Raw genomic sequence first — 20,518 nt, forward strand, 5'->3', positions numbered from 1 at the left:
AGTAGCTTCTTTAAACAAAGAACTGCCAGAAGGTTCCCCTGTAGCTGATAGGGCTATTGCTAGTCAATTTTGGGATGGACCCACCATTGACCAAGGCCTGGCCAATTAGTGACTGAGGTAAAACCTCTGCGAATAATGTATTTGAGAAGGGGGAAAAGTTGCTGTGTAGTTGCAAAATGGTGGCAGCAGCAGAAGGAAATGAGAATGTGAGAACATCTCTGGAGATACCAAGGTCAGTGGAGAAGGAGGGGGAAGAGGGTGCTTAGACACTGGAAGAAAGATTCCCCTGTGACCTATAGTAAAGACTATAGTGAGGCAGCTGTGCCCCTGTAGTCCATGGAGGTCACCAGGAAGCAGAGATCCACTTGCAGCCTGTGGAGGAGCCCACGTCAGAGCAGGTGGATGCCTGAAGGAGGCTGTGACTCTGTGGGAAGCTCACTCTGGAACAAGTTCCTGGCAGGACCTGGGAGTCCATGGAAAGTGAAGCCCACATCAGAGCAGGTTTGCTGTCAGGACTTGTGATCTTTTGAGGGACCCATGTTGGAGCAGTTTCTTCCTGAAGGACCATTCTCCCCACTGTGTCACACACTGGGGCAGTGTGTGAAGAGTTGCCCCCATGGGAAGGACCCATTTTGGAGAAGTTCATGAAGGACTATCTCCCAGTCCCTATCTCCCAGAGGAACCCCACACTGTAGCAGTGGGAAGTGTGAGGAGGCCTCCGCCTGAGAAGGTGCAGTGGCAAAGTCCGTCTGTAATGAATTGACCGCAATCCTCATCCTCCATCCCCTGCACCGTGGCAGGGAAGGAAGGGGAATCCCAAGAAGAAGGAGGGGTAGAGGGAGGTGTCTTAAGATTTGGTTTTCTTATCTCCCCGTTCTGGTTGTTCATTAGTAAATCAAATCTTTTCTCCCCAAGTTGAGTCTGTTTTGGCCCAGATGCTAATTACTGAGTGATCTCCCTGTCCTTATCTCAACTCATGAACCTCTTTTTATATTTTTCTCACCCCTGCCCAGTTTAGGAGGGGGAATAATAGAATGACTTAGTGAGTACCTGGCACCCAGCCAGGGCTAAAAGCACCACGGAAAATAAGAAAGGAGAATAGAGAAACTTTTGCAGCCAGAATATTCAAGGTTCTGGGAAGACTATAAATAAAGAATTCCAATTATCTAATATATGAAACGCATGTCAGGTGTGAAGAGTGCCTTTGTCTCATCACAGAGAGAAATACCTACAATCTAGCAAGACTTCAATGATAAAAGGCAGTTCCCTATACCTACAAAACCACAAGAAACAATGCTCAATCACAGGTAACCATTAGATATCTGTTTGAAGTAGAATTGTAGGTCATCAAAGGTTAGAAAAATAAGCTGATATTTCTCAGCAAATTTAAGAAACCAGTCAACTAGCAGCTCTATTTTGCCAGTGTTCAGAGGCATCTGATTTTGAAATATTATTGATTTAATGCCTGCCAGACTAAAAAAGACCCAGAGGTGTCACATTTCAAAGACATTCATAACTGTATCATCAGCATAAAAATGAAAGTTGACAATACGCTGATGAAAAATTGTTCTTAGGGCATAATAATTGGCAAATTGGCACATCAGAGGAAAATAGTACAACTCACCCTACCACAGTGAGATTCCTTGAAAAATTCATGCAAGTGTTCCTCTCCAAGCGACCCCAAATACATGTATAAGACTGGGCCCTTTTTAAGCTTAATTTGGTGCACTGTTTGAGGCCATGAAAGGTTTCACAAGACTGTAGTGGAAAAATCTTAATTTATCCACAAAATAAGTTCAGGAGGAAAGCTGCACAAGCAGTCTTGACCAGCAGACTGAGAAGGAAAATCGCTTCAAAGTAACTACACAGTGAAAGTGAAGTGAAAGCACAGCAGTATTCTACACTCCCAGCCTTGGGTCTAGGCAATTTGCTTTGTTTCCAGCTAGGGGCTCTATCTGAACAGTGCCACACATCATTCAGATTTTGTTCCCTGAAGTTGTGCCACATGCCACAGTTGGAGCATGTACTGGATGAGTAGACTCAATAAAGCATTTGGCTGCCTACAGAAATGGTACTAAAATTCCAAATCAGGAGGTTTAGAATAAGTATGCATTGTGGAATGCCTGATAGAGAACAAGAGATGTGACAAGGAGGAGAACCTGCTAAAGAAAAAATAAAACCCTCATGATAAAATGTTGTAACAGATACAACAGGTGAACATAGTTTTAGAGAAGAGTCATAGCCTGTCAGTGCTCTAACCAGTGCAAAACAGAGCTCATTTCTCAATATCATGGCAAGAATAGGTTCTCTGGTAAGTAACTTCATAGTAGTAATCTAGTTTTTTGGGAAATCCAGACAAGAGAAGAAATTGCAAAAGAAATGTGGCTTTTAGTTTAATTATTAAGTTCTTTGATGTCATTTAACTACTCATTCTGTATGCACTGGAATGGAAACATTTATTTTAAGTAGTATTTTCTCCCCTTTCTCTTTTTAGATCACATCAACAGACTTTTTTGTTCCTCTCTAGGGAAGACAATCTGCTGCTACTTTTCTCTTAAAAAGTCCACAATATGGAGAAGCATCAGGAACAATTAGCAAAAAAATTCTGATGTGAACTCAGCAGAAAGTCTACATACACTCTCTGAGGAAATCTTTGTAGGCACAAGAAAAAAAAAAACCCAGCTAAAAATTCTCTGTCATTTCTTGTGCTTCAGGAAGTATGCAATAATTTATGGTAAAACTGTGTGTATTGCAAAGAGCCTGTTAAGAGAGCTTCAACATGAGAGTTTCTTTTTCCACTCTGTATTTCCATTATTTGCTTCTGTCACCTTGCAGCAAAATCTCCTGTGATGGGCTACATCTGTTGCAGCATGTTTCATGCTGCCCTCCTCTTTCCCCTTCCCCCTCTTTCCCCCACCCCCTGTCTACTCAAGAATCACAAGCCAGTATTCCCTAGTCTATTCCCAGCCTTCTGCTTACTGGACTGCTATGAACAGAATGGTCCCATGAAAACCAGATAAGGTTTAGCTCTTGCACATAGGTATACCAAGTAGCAGGCACAGTGTAATGATATGTCACCGCAGAGACTGCTAAAGCAACTGAAGCTTCATTAAAAAGCCTTTATTCAGCAGAAGGTATTTCCAGGGAGAATACATTCTTTTTAAAAGTTTGTAGCAACAGCAATTCCTACATGTCTTTCTGTTCTATAACTCATTTGTCATTGAAGGGGACTAGATACATTGATATTTGATAAATATGTATTTTTTAATTGGAAGAGGTTTCAAAGTAGCTAAAAATAGTTAATGAAACATTCAAATTTCCTGGAACTTGAACACATTTTCTGCCAGCTAATCTCAAGACTTTGCTTACCCTACCTCCAAAAATGACAATTTCTGAGTAAGATAATACTCACTGTGAAATAACAGTAATAGAATATGGCCACTGTGACCCCAAAAGCAAGATTAGAGCCCCACGTTCTCTCGGGATTTTGTGTAGGAATTTTAGACACTCAGATCCCTCCTCTCATATTTATTTCCTTTGTTTGGGATTTTTTTCTAAGAACTTTAAATTAAAGTCAGGATAGCCTTCCTGCTAAGTAAATTACTAAGCAGTGCAAGTAAAACAAGAAAGATATTAACTGGCTCTGATGAAGCCCTAAACAGGACAGCCTAGACCTGCTGGACTATCTCTTCTCCTTCAGAAAGCCTACTGTCTCATCCATTTGGGGGAAAAAAAAAAACACAAAAAAAACAAAAAAACAAAAGAGGCATTAAAAATGGAATTTCCACCAACAAGATGTCTCATCAAAACTGCATGTATCAGTATATTAACCAAGGAGGAGTTATGATTATCAAAAAGAAATTCTGAGAATGCCACCACCACCTAAAACTTTGTAGGAATGACTCTCTAATTATCATAGCAAAATGAGGTCTCAAACACATGCAGTCCACATTCAGTATTACAGTAAACCTGTCAATAAAATGCATGAACAGCTGCAGGATTCAAAAATCACAGAGTAGTTGCAGTATAACTACAGTGAGTTCTAGAAACTATTTCAGAAAGTGCAACTGTTTTCCAAGTTTAAAGCTTAATCAAGACATTAGCAGGAAAATCAGGCTGTTTCAAAAAGCCAAAGAATGGGATTAACCCAAATATTGTGTGAAAATCATACTAATGGCATCTTAAAAAAAGGAGATCAGTATTCTGTGAAAACGATCTCCAGATAATTTGACAAATACACTTTTCTGACCAACTACAGGCTTCACCATTTGCAGATCATTTCAGATAAAGTGCCCATTGAAACATGCATGCTCTGTGTGCTAGGATCCAAAATCGGAGAAGCACATAAAGTAACACACAAATACAATCTACATTTCCTGTAATTATTTACTGTTGTGCCCTTTCTTCTTTTGATAGGTGCAAAACCACATATTAGTTGTGGAGGAGCCTGTAGCTGCATTTATCAGGAAATGAGAGATGACCTAAAATGGTTATCATTTCCTTCAGTTTCCCCTCTTAGGACAATACTATGGCTGCACATTCCTCTTGTCCAGATGTACTACAACTACACCCAGTCATGCCTAAGAGAAACAAATCTTTCATCTCAGGTGTTAGAAATTTATTCCTGCAGAGAGATGCCTAGCTTTGATGCAGATACTTAGCACACAAGTAAAATGATCCTGAAATATTTTGAATTCACAATCAGCAGTTCATGATGCTGTTCTTTGTCTCACCAAAAACCACATACATATGCATATACATATGCACAGGGGCTTTTTATTATTATTCCTCATCTCAGTTCATTCTTCAGTGACTGAAACTGTGAAAGCAAGCACAATCCCTAAACAAAATCTTTCTTTGTCTCTCTCTCATGTCCTCTCTAAACACTCAGAGATGTGAGCGATTAGTGATGTCAAAGTATAGCACGATCCTATCACACTAGAGATTACCAGAAATTACAGTAAAAAATCGTACTGAATTGGTTTTCCTTCCGACTTTTTTTATGCCTGTATGAAGTACTGCCCTGTATTTTATATTTGCAATACCAGAAAACACTGCCTCTATCTATAAAGCATATGGTTCTGAAGATATTAGCATTTCAGTATCTATCCAGGATGTGAAAGCAATTTCAAAATGGTAATTAAGTCTTTGAAGAGTATCCAACTAATGTGTAAAAGTACTTTGAACAAATGTGGAGCTCTCTGTCTAAATTGAGTTGACATAACGTCATTGAAAATTTCAATTTCTTAAGCTTTGCTACCTGTGTGAACACCACTCTTCTTCTAAATATTTTATGCTGTCAACACCATCTTCACCAATTACTAGGAGCTGGTTTATGGCTACCTGAGGAGTAGGAAGAAACACATCTAATTAGTTGACTGAAAATGTGTCATGGTTTGGCCCAGTTAGCACAGCAGCACCACGACAGTCTCTCACTCTGTGCCCCCATTCACCCCCACCCTCGTTAGGATGGTGGAGGCCCCAGTGAAATGGGAGTAAAAAGATAAGCAAGGTTGTTGTGGATTAAGACAAGGGCAGGGAGGGCTCACTGCCAATTACGGCTCCAGGCAAAACAGACTCCAGTACTCGACTTAGAGAGGAAAGTAGGAAAGTTTATTCTACAAGAAACAGAACGAATAAAAGCAAAAAGGGAGTAGGATGATGAGAAAATTACAACCAGCACTTTAAGATCTCCCTCCCCATCCCTCCTTTCTTCCCAGGCCCAGCTCACTGCTCTCAGTACCTCTACCTCCTACCCCCTCAACAGCTCAGGTCGGCAGGGAGTGGGGGATGTGGTCAGTCTCTCACAGATGGGCTCTGCCGCTTCTGTCTTCTCAGATGAGGATGACTCCTGGCATTCTTCCCCTGCTCCAACACAGGGTTCCTCCCCCGGGACACAGTCCTTAATGAACTTCTCTGGTGTGGATTCTTCACCGTGGTTGCAGTTTCTGCAGATAGTGGGTCCCTCCCTCAGGACTTGGCCTTTTCTGGGAATAAGTTTAATGAGTTCCTTTGTCGTGGCTTCCTTCCCACAGTTACAGCTGTGGATATTTGGTCCCTTCCTCGGGACACGGCCTGCTCGGGCCATAGTGATAAAGGGTCCCTCCGTCGGGACATGGCCTCTTCCAGCCATAGTTTTAAAGAAGAAAATCACTGCCTGTGGCTTGGGGTGTGTAGTGAAGTGATTGGGTCCCCCCACGGGACATGGCCTCCTCTGGCCATAGTCACTGTCCCTGGCTCAGGGCCTTTAATAAAGTGCACAGCTAAAGTATCTTTTTGATAATGGGCATGTTCATGACTGTCTTAGTTGTGCTAGTGATCAATTACTTAAAGGTATTGTTACCAAAAACTGGTTCAGAAGAAACTCTATAACACTCAACTTAGTATTAGAAAGCTGTGTTACTTTATTTGGTGCTGGGTGCATGGAGGATAACCCTTTCTAATGCAGGCACTCCAAGAAATGAAAGAGTACTCCTTATATACTTTAGAGAAAAATGAACTACCACCTATCTATTACATGTGCAATACAAGGGGATGTTCAAAATGTTTTGGGTAGAGAGTGGAGGAACGTAGTCATATACGTTTAGAATGTACTCCTTTTATCTCATCATATTTAGGTGTGTCAAAAGGGTGTTACATGTAATATTAATTTCAAGGTTAACGAGGCAATTCTCTCACCTGGGGCACTGTGGCCTTGCTGAAACTGTTTTGAAGTTGCTTGTCTGCTCAGTCCTGCAGTCTATAGCCAAAACAAAACTCTTAAGTTTTGCAGCATTAAGGTGCCCTCACTTAGGCACTTCTCATGCTGATTTCAAAGGCCTGCACCTCATAGGGTACTGGCACTTTTAATACTTTTAACTCTTTGCTTGTAATTTTCTCATCATTTATCACTCATCTCAGTCCAAATCATGCTTATATTACATATAGTATTAAATGGTGGTGGGGCAGGGGATGTGGGAGTGTCTATGAGGCTTCTGTGAGGAGGGGTCTCTATAGGAATCTCTGTAAATATAGGGATCTGTTATCAGTATAATGTTGACATAGACAACAGCAAAGTTCAGAGTTACTGCCCACCACTATGAGCTAAATGCCCTTTAGTGAACAAAGGACATCAACAGAGCAGCAATGGCCTGCTCTAGAAACTCAGTGATCATATCAGGTATGAAAACTATCAAAGCAGATTCTGCAGTATGTATATTTATGATTTATTCTCTCCTATAATCCACACAATTCCAACAGCCCACTAAGGATGTCTTCAAAGTTGTACAGATGGAAAATAAATAGAAATCAGCCAAAGATTCATTGCATTTAAAATGCATCAGTAGAACTGGTTCAATTGTCAGGGTTGCACGTTCATGCAATACAGAATTTGAGTTTTGCAGAACAGTTATTTTTCAACTCAGGTTAGGATATTACAAGGAATTTTAAACAGAAAAAATCTCTTCCATTTTTCATTCCATCAGAATTGGATAGAAGTTCACAATAATCTGTAACTGCTCTTCCTCTGCTTCATTAAAAGTATTAGACATAGATAAAAACACACAGATTCGCTTTTTACGTAATGCATCACCTGTGAATAAACATAAAAATGGCACATATAAGTTTGCATTGCTGAATTTATACTAATACAAACTACAGCACCATCGCAACTATCATAACAACAAATGTAACATCAGCAACAAAAAGCTCCAAAACAGCAATCACAAGTATATGTAAAGACTTTCATCAAAAATTTAATAACCCATAATTTTGCCTCCGGACTGTAAACACTTCATTAGATGGTAAGTGCTGCTAATAACTGAGCTGTCAGGTGTTATCATGTCAAAAATAGCATTCCCACCTTGACTGTGACGGTAACACAATGAAATATTTAAGAAATCAGCATAAAGGCATTAGCATCAATGATTTCTGATTAGTGTCAATGTAGTCTGAGACAAAATTTCAAACACTTCAAATAATTTCCAGCTCTTCTTAGCCTTGTCTGTAAGATATCACATAGTTTATTCCTCTCTGAAATTTCTTTACACGTATATATATTGGCTCACCTTCAAGCACACCTAGTCATAGCACTGTAATGCTGTCCCTCAGAACAATGTTTACTGAAGTTGTAGCTCCACTCCACCTACTTACTAGTAGTGCCTACTGTTTTATGACTTTTTACAACTACAGTCATTCTGGAAAGGGATGCTGCTAACTGGAAAGATCATTTCAAGGTGCTGGAAGAGTTCTTTCCAGTTGCATTTAAAAGGACTGGAGAAAAGAAGGTACCAATGAAGCAAGTTTCATGGCTTTCCAAGAGAGTATCGTGTGACCACAGGATGACCATAACTGGACTGGAAAATTTCAGATAATGCTGGGAAGCAAACCAGCCATAACTTATCCAAGATCCAGAAAACACAATTGTAACTTGAAAGTCACCTTCCACCTCTCCAACTCTGTTCCTGTTTCCTGCACTGAGTGCTACTTGGCTAGTCAAACTCAGTTAAACAAAATAAATCCTACAGTTTTAACTTCTACATTTGGCAATGCTTCACAACACCTAAGGTAAGCCTATTAATGAACATCAATAGAAAATCAGAGTTTATGTTCAGAGCTACATCTACTGGAATTATGCATTTTACCAGGGAAATCATAAGACTACTGCATGGCATGGAAAAAAGATAAGATAGATATGAGTAGTAGTTCAAATGGCTTAAAGATAAAACTGAGATACAGTAGTAATATCTCATAAAAGCAGAATTATATGGGTAGACATTGTATTACTGCCCACATATTAGTGTTGTCAGTAGGACCTACTGTGATGATTTCAGTTGGGATAGACTTAATCTTCTTCATAGTACCTTCTACCTGGCTATGTTTTGTATTTGTGCTGAAAACAGTGTTTAAAATACAGGGATGTTTTCATTATTGCTCAGTGGTTCTTGCACATAGTCAAGGCCTTTTCTATTTCTCATCCCACCCTACCAGTAAGTGAGCTGAGGGTGCACAAGAAGCTGGGACAGGGCACAGCCAGGACACCTGATACCAACTGTCCAAGGGATATTCCATACCATATGATGCCTTGCTCAGCAATAAAAGCTGGAGGAAGAAGAAGGAAAAGGTAGACATTCAAAGTGATGGTGTTAACTATTAATGCATGATGGAGCCCTGCTTTCCTGAAGGTGTCTGAAAACCTGTCTGCTGGTGGGAAGTAGTGCACATGGCTTTTGTTCTGTCTATTAAATTGTTTTCAGATCAACTCACAAGTTTTCTTACTTTTACTCTTCCAGTTCTCTCTCTCACTCCACTGAGGGGGAGTGAGCAAGAAGCTGTGTGGTGCTTAGTTGCTATCTGGGGTTAAACCTTCACAACTACATAAATAAAACAGCATATATTTATAGGCAAACTATAGTAACAAGCTGTCTTTAATGAGGGAGATTGATCACAGAAATAGGGTGGTCATTCTCTCCTCTTGGGATCTTCCTGAAGTTTAGCGACCCAATGAGGAAGAATTGCACATACTCATGCTATTTATGCACCCATAAGGAACAGAAATCAATCTTTTCTCTAAGAACTGAATGTTTATCCACAAATTGTGCCTTTGAAAATCTCTCCTATTTTCATGCAGACAGGAGATGAGGGATCTGAAAGCCATAATAACCAGAAATAATCACAACAGGCACGGTAGGGAATAAGAAAGGACAACAGAAAACAATAGAGGGAATATTTTTGTTTAGAGGTGACTGGCTGTCAAGTGAGTACATCACATCAAATCACTTGGCTTGTGTCCTTTTTTTTTTAAGGTCTGGATTTAATTGCCAAGAGCAAAAAGAGAGTTTTAGTACAAATGAAAGCAAGCTAGGCAAAAAAGGAAAGAGGATGTTCAAGAATATGGAGCCGTGTGAAAAAGCACAGGGGAACAGATAGACACAACAGCTACAGAGACAAATGTATCAGAAACACACAGTTAAAATGACTGATTATGCAGTAACAAGAATCTTTTTTAAAAAAATGCAACCCTGGAATTACACACTTGGGAACAGAATACATCCTTCAATAAGAATTTCACATTTTCAACAGTAAAAAGGACAAAGCAGTGATATGCCTTCCTGATCATAAACACCATAGATTTTCTGCATCCAGCTCTCCAATTCAATTTAAAGGCTTAAATAGTATTCCCACTGAACATTAACAGGAATCTGTAGCATTTAACACCTTGTTAGAGGCTAGGACTGCCAATGAGGATTAGCCCTTAAAGAAAAGAATTTCTCTAATATAATGTGGGTACTGCAGTTATTCTTACAGGAGGAAAAGTGGTTGCTATTCCCCCATTAGCTTTTCTCATATAATCCCAATCATAAAGTTAGCCAGAACAGGCGATGCCTCAAAGACAAAAAAAGGAAAAAGTAAAAACTGAACTTCAACTACCAAAATAACCTATAAAATATTCATCAGAATTTCTGAGGCAGGAAATACAGCACACCACAGTTAACACAGTGTGGTGCAGATGAACGATATTCAGGGCTTAGACGCACACAGTAACTCATCTGAGAGAAAAGCAATATTTCCATGCCATAAGTGGCATAAGGTTCCTGTACATCACATGCATCATCTAACAATATTCCTGCTTCATAATTGTTCTACCATTATTCAGAGTCTGACAACCTTACAGGCCACTCTCTGTTGATTTCCTTCTTTTCTCACAGTCAGGTTTCTGCTTCTGTATTTTCACACAGCAAGCTAGTGATCCAGTGTTTTCTCTCATGTTCTGGGTTAATATACAAGCAATGTATTTTAAAGCATTCATGTTAGCCAATGGGACTGCAATAACAACCCACAGGTCCTAATGTCATACTGTGATTTCGATAATGGTCAAACTCAGTACCTTTGCAGTAAACTATATGCTATAAATACTGTTGTGGAAGGTAATGTGAAATGAATGCCTCTTTTTGCTGATTGATTAAAAAAAATAGTTATTATTGTAGATATGCAGATAAGATTAATACTGTCAAATAACACTGGGACAAAAGTGTCATATCCAGTAGTTATACTGCTACCTTGACTGCAAAATAACGAATTACAAATAACCTAAGAACAAATACACCATAAACACAACTATCTAAAAAAATATTCCTGTACATGAAATATGTAACACAGCAATTAGTAAACTGGATAGACACTCAGGAGGAGTTGGCTCATCTGAACATCATTTTTATGCAGAGTTTATTAATTCATTTTAAGATTGTTAGAGAACAATATAGTCCTCTATTAATTATCCCATGTAATACATGTCTATTCAGAAGATACGGGGATACAGAATTAGAAATTTATGACTTTCCAACACTAAGCTCTCATTTCTTTTATTTTACAACCTAAAAAGGGAAAGCAATACAAAAAAAAAAAAAAGAAAGAGAACATTAACAAATGAGTGCAGTGCTAATCTATATCTTTTATCCTCAGTATAAAGTAGCTGAAAAATCCATCCTTATCAACTCAGTTGCTATAAAGAGTTGATTTCTTTAACTGTCATGGTTGAGATGATTTCTTGCTTATACGGTTGAATATCCACTGTACAGTGAACTATTCCCTTAACTACAAGTTCTGTTCATAAATCCTCCAGAGTGTTTGAAGAGACAATGCAGTACTTTGTAAGAGGCCAACCTCTGCCTGTGAAGGAATCCATCAGTTTTGGAGAGATCAGTGAGAATTAAATAATGCTTGCGTTTTTAACATAATGTGGCTAATTATTAGTCACTGGCATAGCTGCACCAATGAAACGTTTACAGTATGGTTTTTTGTTTATAAATTTCTCACTTCAGTGCATCTTCCCCAACAAAAAAGAATCAGCACCATTCACTCTTCAAAGAGTAAAAGTGGAAATAGAAAACTACTCGGAGAAAAGCATCGAAGACCAAAAAGAAATTATGAATAGGTAATAGAAAACAAAGAACCGAGACTGCAGAAATCCTAGCAGAATGTTAACATCCCAACAAACTGAGCCTAATGCTCAACTCACAACTGTAACGACTCCTTGATACATAACAAAAAATATTTTTCATGGAAATGGGGTGTAAAAGAGGAGATGCATAATGTATGAGACAAAAGCAAATTATCTCCATTCCCTAAGGGAATAGCTTTTGTCTCACACTTAGGTCATGCCAGCATTCATATTTTCAGTATTCTTTATAAACCCATTCAAGCATTATAGATTATTATGTCAACTTGGTACACAGGATTTTTTTAATTGCAATTAATATCCCTTGTAAGGAGCTTTGTAGAATGAACCCAAATATCACCAAAAGCAATTAAAATCTATCAGAGATGTGAAATGGAAGGTTAGGTTAGCTAAGGGGAAAAGTGGTGGAACATCATTTTCCAGGATATGAGAAGCAAGGCAGAAAATTAACAGAAAATCATAACAGCAAGACATGAATGTGGAAGAGTATGAAAACAACAGATAGGATAAGAAAAATTATTCACTAGTAAGAACAAGTACACATGAAGCAACCAGAGAGAAATCCCAAGCTTTTATTTTAGCAATGCTTCTTTTTGGATTATTAATAAAATGAAAGTGAAGAAAAAGAATATAGAACATTTCAGTAAGCAGAACTCAAACTTCTGGATGTCCAGTTTGAGACATCATAGAGAAATATACTTTGATATATATGATGTACATGTCTGCAATATATTTTAACATAGATCTTCTTGAAACTTTTAGCTGGATGTTATTTTGCAGTCTGGTTTGGTCTAAATAACATTAACTGGTACAGAAATCATGTAAAATCAGAAAAAATACTTCACCTGAAACATATATAGCTATGTAATCAGCATAAATTTCCAAACTCCAATTTCAGAATAGATATGCATATGGATAGCCATCATAGGATGGATCATAGGATTGGACTATGGGTTGCACTAGACAATTTCTAGAGGTCTCTTCCAACTTCTATCATTTTATGATTCTATGCGTGATAGACAGTTTTTTGTGGGGACTGTTTAAATTGTGATCCAAGATGTAAAAATCATCCAAATGCTTATTTCACAGCCCTTTTGTACCACAATATTTCATCTGCTTTTTTCATTTCAAAATTACCTTCTAAAATGACCATGTTTCAGTGACAAATTAAGGTCGCAGCTTCCTCGTGATGCAGATACCCAGAACCCTTTTTCTAGACTTAACTTCTATCTTTAAAAACCACTCCATTACCTGAATTTAGGTAACTCTCCCTGTGAACCTAGATGGCAATGGAACTTGAGCACGGAACAGGTCTATTTCTTCCCCAACAATGTGCTTTTGAGCATTTTAATTACCTGAGCAACAAAGAATTTTCAGGCCTGACAGCCCTGCTAGTGTGGAGACAGCTTGATTGTTCTGTAGATTTTAGCAGAATTCAAGTGCATAAATCTCAATGTAGGCTGAAAATTCAGAAGAGCTGCATCTAGCACTGTATGTGTATACACAACATGCATTCTGCTCGTAAGTGGGCAAAATTATCTAAGGAAGAGATTATGCACATATGTGCACCTGCAGACCTGACTTTGGCATTTGCTAGCTTTCCAGATATGGACTTCATACATTGTCTTGTAATATAACTCCTTTGATGTAGTTGTCTTGTAATCCACATGGAGAAAAAGGTTATTTACCTTTACTATTTGTATCAATGTAAATTTCTGCTCTACAGTAGGCATGAGATTGAATGTCTGATTATGATCACAAAATTAACCCAACCCTAAATTACTAAATGCCATAGATAGAATCCATAAAAATTTAAAAAAAAAAAAAAAAAGTCTCAATTCATGGAACACTCTGGAACAGTATTCCACTCCTGAAGACGGATTTCACAACAGCATTTGCTTTATCACCAATGACCTTTCACCCTCTAAACCTTCATTAAAAAAAAAAAATACTTTGTTGCTTCTTGCTCACTTCCTTCTTTCAACATACTGTAAGCTATTTCTGCCTATAAGATTATCAATAAGTGAGATATCTTCCACAGAAAAAGATGGACTTCCTTTCACTAAAATGCCATGTACAGCTACTCTCCATAAAGTACTGAAAGTATCCTATACCACAATTAGTAGATTCATTAATTAGCTGTAAATCTCTTACCTCTCTCTCTTCTAACATCTATATTCTATGACACTGCATATTTTAAACTGCTAATGCACACACTGTCCACTCTTTCTTTACAAATCAGTGGGATTTTTTGCAGAAAAAAAACTGGTATTCATGTGAGGAAGGCTGTCACAGACCAGCCTTACAAGCAAGGAAATTAAAGCAAAGTATAAGAACACACATCAAGCAATGTCACAAATAATAGAATCGTGAAACACCTTTCATTTTTAATTTATTAAAGTAAAACAATTTGATCTAATACATTTAGTTCTAATTGTGTGATAGTACAAACAAAACGATAGTCCTGTGGCTGAAGAATTGAATTAATTCAGGAAATTAGTTTAGTTTCATCCTCTGCTTTATCAACTTCTGTGTGGCAAGACCATTTTACAGTTTCCCATGACTTCAAAGCAAATTAGGTCTGCTCAGAAGCTCTAAAAATTCAAGCATTTACTTAGGCACTTAGATAGAGCTATCGAATTAATGATGTGCCCCAAAACCAGCTCTGAGGGTTGCATTCTGTTTTGCAAAACTGTTTTGCACTGCAATTTATTACATGTATTATATGATCTGGGTTTTGATATCATACGCAAAACCTGCATGCAGAATGAATAAAGAATATACAACAGACATCTTTGTTGCAATTGTCTGGAATGTACATAAAAAAATATGAAGTCTCCTGTAAGTATGGATTAAATCCATATGAAGTAAAGAGTGGTTCATTTCACTGTCAGTGTCTCATTTAATGAACTCAGCCTATTCTGAGCTCCCCTTAAAGCTGCATTTCTGCCATTCACTTTAAATGAAATAAACACTAAAATACTGAAGGCTTATAGGGCTACTTCTTCAAATTAGTTTGTACCGTGTTATCATATGTCAGCCAACTGGATATGACACATTAATCCAAAGCTAAAAGCATGAATGAATGTACAAATGGATATATAGCTTTCTGATAAACATTTTTTTTCCTCTAAATCAATGTTGAAATTGTCACTGAAATTTAAAAATTGAATCTGGTATTCAATCCCAGATCCAACCATGAAATAACTGATAAAGCATCCATTTATGTTTGAAATGCTATAAAACTTTTGCAAAATTATTTCACAAAAAGTAATTTTTCTGACTGTTGCTCTTAAATTCAAGCTGACTGTATAACCAGTATGTCCACTGATTTACACTTCAGAATTCAAAAGAAGTCCTTCAATGCCCATTGATATTCTCATATTCACAATGGTGTAGTTGAGGTTCAAATCTGTCCTTTTGTTTACATATAGAAAGACAACCATAGAAGTGACTAATCAGAAAATGTGACTACATTCTTCTGAAAAATGGCCAGCTGTCAGCTTTCTTGTTGCCAGTGTATCAGTGCAAGAATCTTCAGCTGGGGTTTCACAAGACATAGTGCTAGTACAACTGGCAAGATGGAATTTTGCCTCATTTAAGACCTGTCCTATGGCACAAATAAATGAAAAAGTTCTTAGAATCATAGATTCATAGAATGGTAGGGTTGGAAGAGACCTTTAGAAATCATCTAGTCCAGCCCCTGCAGAAGCAGGTCCATGTAGATTGGGTCATGCTGAAATGCAGCCAGGTGGGTTTTGAAGACCTGCATAGAAGGACACTCCACACCCTCCCTGGGCAGCCTGTTCCAGTGCTCCACCACTCTCACAGTAAAATAGGGTTTTCCTTACATTTAAATGGAAATTTTTGTGTTCCAGCTTCATCCCATTAGCCCTTGTGCTGTCGCTAGATACAATAGAAAAAAAGGGATGTCCCAACCTCCAGACATTCACCACTTAGGTATTTGTAAATATTAGTGAGATTCCACCTCTTGACTCTGCAAAATTTATATTCTAAATAATAAGAATCGAAACAAAATCTAATCTTCTTACCCGAGATGCTCATTCCTTCCTTGATATGCCTTTTACCAATAAGTGAGAAAAACATCAGTGAAAACAGAAAATTTGCATAAGAATGGACATAAAAATCTACAAATCAAACTCTCTTCTCACTGTTAACATATGCAAGATTTGTGTGTGGATCATAATCATTCATTATTAAACAGCACCTAGCACACACCAGTATATCCCCAAATATCTCAGTGAACGGGCATCACACCCACCAGAAAACAGGACTCTCTAAAACACCACAGAATATATAAATAGTAACAAGTAATTGATTGCTGAGGACTTTCAGGTAATTACCCAGGCTTCATGGCATTCAGCATTCAAAAATCTATTGGGTGGAACAGATGGGAGAAAAGCAGAGACATTGTTTTCATTGCTTTGGAAATGAATAGCTCTGAAGTTTCAGGAAAGCAGAATGTTCTAAATAGCACAATATTTTATCTCCTTCAGAATTTCACAACCTCTTGAGAAGTATGTTTGTGTAATATTGCTTGATGACTGGCTCCATTATGGGTAATGAATGATGATGATACTTTTGAAAGTTAAAGTGCACCAAATACTCTATTTGTATGAGAGGTAAACAGCTGCAGACAGGAAATTCAAAAGAATTTCATCTTGCTCTGCTGAAGCATGATAACTTGACTAATTCAGTCTTGGCAACTATTTCTTATTCTGGGACCAAAATTTATGCTGTCCAACACTTAACTGCCTGTTGTGTAGTATTAACACTTGCTCATATTTACCATCAAAACTTCTTTGAATTGGAATTAAACTCAGATTCAAGCAGGAGACAGGAGGCAAAGTTAAAGTTCCCAAGATTTTCCTTTTTTTTTTTTTTTCTGGTAGAGGACATTCTAAGCTTTTTGCATGGAAAGCTCAAATCTAGATGACGACCAAATTGCACTGTATTAGAAGGTTCGAAAATTCAAGAAATCAAGGTTAGATGTTTTTTTTACACGAGGGCACTAAATTTCTGAAACTGCTTTAATTGGTTTATAGTAAGTTTTGTTAGTAAGGCCTATCACTGATTTTTTTTCAAGGTATGAGATGGTGGAGGAAAGAGTACACAAAAAATGTAGGCAATATGTCACTGGTATTTTTCATTCTTAACAATGAACCACTGGAGTCTTTCTTCTAAGGTCTATAAATCCGATACTAATTCTAAATGCTGGAATGCCTCATAAAGCCCATTATGTATCCTGAAGGCATTCACAGATTCACAGAGTTGTTTAAGTAAACATTCCAATAAAATTTGATTTTTAAAATGCTGGTTACCTTCTTCCATTTTTCTCCTTCCTGACAGGTAGTACAAGCTGAAAATGATATAACTAGTAAACAAAATTAGATTTCCATAATTACAGGTGACAATTTTACTCTATTGCCTTTATAAATGCAAAGGTGAAACCAATTAAATTAAATTGTTAATGCTTCATATAACTTTTATGTGTTTTATACTGTTTTAAACAATGCTTCCAATTTCTGTTGAGCTATAAAACAGAGACAATCTTAACACGCTAAAAGAGATTTAAAGTTTCAGTATTAATGCTATTTTCTTTACTTTTAAACCTGTAATTAATTACTTGTTAGAGAAAGAGCAGAAAAGGTATGCTCTAGAAAGCTTTTGTTATATTGAGGCTGTATTTTATAAATAAAAGGAAAATAGCTTGCTATCCCTCAAATTATTCTATCAAAAAACCTACATTGTTTTTTGAGACCTCCCACCCTGCCAGACATGCTCATGATGGAACTCAAAAGGGGGTGAATCTGCATGATATCATGGAGACAGGCAGATAGGATCAGTTTTAAGAAACAGACAAAGATTTGATAATTATCACTGCCCAATTTACCTAAGACCTGGAATGTGGTACCTGTGAAATCCAATGGGAGAATGTGTGCTCACCTGGTGAAGCCTGGCCCAAAAGAACAATTCTATTGCTAGCTCATGAAGCTGCTGGATCCAGTTCTCTCACAATGATGTGCCATATTGTTCCACACACCAAAATTTCAGGGGCTTCCCATAGCTTTTTTTTTTCCAATCACAGAGACAAGCACTAACCTCCTCTATCAGAAGCTAAGGCATGCAAGGATAAAGCTCACCAAGGCAATCTAAATATAGTCTCATGTCAGTAACTGTTATAAATGACCCTTAATTACATGAACACAAATTACTTTTCATTGTGTCTTTGTCGCAATTTGAGAATTCTTCAGTATGTTCCCTTATATATGAAATGCCACGTTCTTTAAAAATGCAGTCTCATGTGTTTTACATTTCTCTGGAATATACAGAACACACATTGTCCTAAATATTATGATTCACACAAAGAAGTTGCCGCTCTCCTATCTCTAATGAAGAAAAAAGTGAGAAAAAAGCACTGGTGATACTAATACTACAATAAATCAGTACCTTAATCCCCCATTCTTGTGCAAGTAGCTTGAAAGAAAACTGAACTAGCCATTATTACTGGGCCTCAGTGCCAGAGGGGTTGGATTTCTTTTTTTTCCTCCTCAGCACCAATACTGTAGATCATTTTAAGAAATTTATTGCATCATTATTGTGCTTTTGGCATATTTCCTTCTGTGTGCTTCAAACTCTAAAGAGCATTTTCCACATAATACTATGGCACTCAACGTAATTATGTTGGAGACTATTTTTGCCTTTTTATTTAAATCCATTAGGTGCTTATAATAGGGTGTTTTACTGGATTCTATTTGTTTTTAAACTGCAAACGTGAAATAGATGTGAGTGTCACAAAATTAATGTATCCTTATAAACCTTTACAAATTGGAACAATTACTGAAATGGCACATATCTGTTTTTACTGGAGTCTGCACCAATTGTTGTTTTTCTTGCTTCACAGTGGAAATTACCTAATGCAGATAATTAAGACCAACTATGGTACCACCATAGTCTTTCTGCTAAACATTTTATCTCAGCAGCTCATTCTAACAACATTAATAGAAATATTTTGACAAGGAAAAATAACAGCCTTGAAAGAGCTGTTATGAAATCTGAATAGCACAGAAGATTCCAAAAATACTACCTAAGTAGATCAGTCTGTTAATCATGCTGTGGATCTGTGACAGCAGTGCTTATTTTCCTCTGCTGCATGCGTTGTATAAATAATTACATTCAAATCAGTGTACATGTAAGGATCGCTGAATCTGGCAATAGCACTTTATTATAAACCTACCTACATTTTAGGGCACAAATGTATCATCCTCTAAGCATTCTAGATAGCAAGTCACACATGTACTTGTCACAAGTGCTGTTATCTTGTAAAACATAGCCTTGGCTTTAGGGTATTAATTGTACATGAGATGTGTCCTATTGAGACATTACAAAGCTAACACTTTGGAAGATTACAGCTGGATTAGTCTTTTTTTAAGAGCTGGTCTTTAGGCAACTAAGGCTAAGAGTAAATCTGACAAGGATCATATTGCACTTACAGAGACTATTTATTCTCAGTTTAAAGAAAAAGTGACTCAGCTATCAGTTTAATGTGAGAAGTGTTGAAAGTAAAATTGTGCTTTTCTTTACTCCCTGAAAGCCCTTTGATGAGATCATTGTTGCACCTATACTCTTTCTTCAGTGTACCCTTTAGCATTGATCCAACTCTAGAACTACAGCAGCAAGTTGAACTGCCACTCAAATCAGACAGGTTATAACCAGGTGACCCTGTCCACACTGGGAAGGCAGCATGCTCACCTTCTGGAGACCACTCATTCATCAACTTTGCCAGCTAATGAATGGATTAACACTGGCAGGAACTAAAAAGGCTTTTTTCTTTTTCTTTTCTTTCCCCTGATTGGTTACGGGTCAGATAAAAAGATGCAATCATGAACACACAGTGACAAAGCAGAAGCTACCATTCAGTACTAATACAGATTGAAAAATTAATAGGTGACAGAATAATTATATGGAGTAAAAAAGAAGGTCAAACTATGATAATACAAGATTATAACAATAAGGGTAAGAAGAAGGAAGAAGCACTGAAAAAGGCCTTTTTCCCAGACTTCACAATGGAACAATTGTCAGCTATGTAAAATTACATCCAACTACTACTACTGCCTACAGGCATCAAAGACAACTATTATGTCAATTTGGTATGTGACAGAAAGTCTTTACATGTCAGTTACAAAGGTTTCATGACCTTGACATCAGAACGACAAAACACTTTGTGAAATCTGCAGACTTACACTGAAAGGCTCATCTTAGAGAAATGTCACTCACAGAATCTGAATTACTCTAAGACACTTGTAAAGGCTGATTAATTTCGGCTGTTAAGCTCCCTTTAAAAATAGAGAAATCATGAAACAGTAATTAAATATGGAGGCCTTTCTCCTTAGGTACCCTTGCTAGCACCGTAGAGAAAAATGTTATAAAAACAATGTTTTATCTCGCTTCTGAAAATAAAGAGTATAAATTAAATTATCCAAAAAAAGGCACTGTAGCTATAGAATATTTCCTGTCAAAAGATGTCAAAGAAATCTATAGGCATGGATAAATTTACATTGG

The sequence above is a fragment of the Colius striatus genome, chromosome 3 (genome assembly GCF_028858725.1).
Source record: "Colius striatus isolate bColStr4 chromosome 3, bColStr4.1.hap1, whole genome shotgun sequence".
In the NCBI taxonomy this organism is placed as follows: domain Eukaryota; kingdom Metazoa; phylum Chordata; class Aves; order Coliiformes; family Coliidae; genus Colius; species Colius striatus.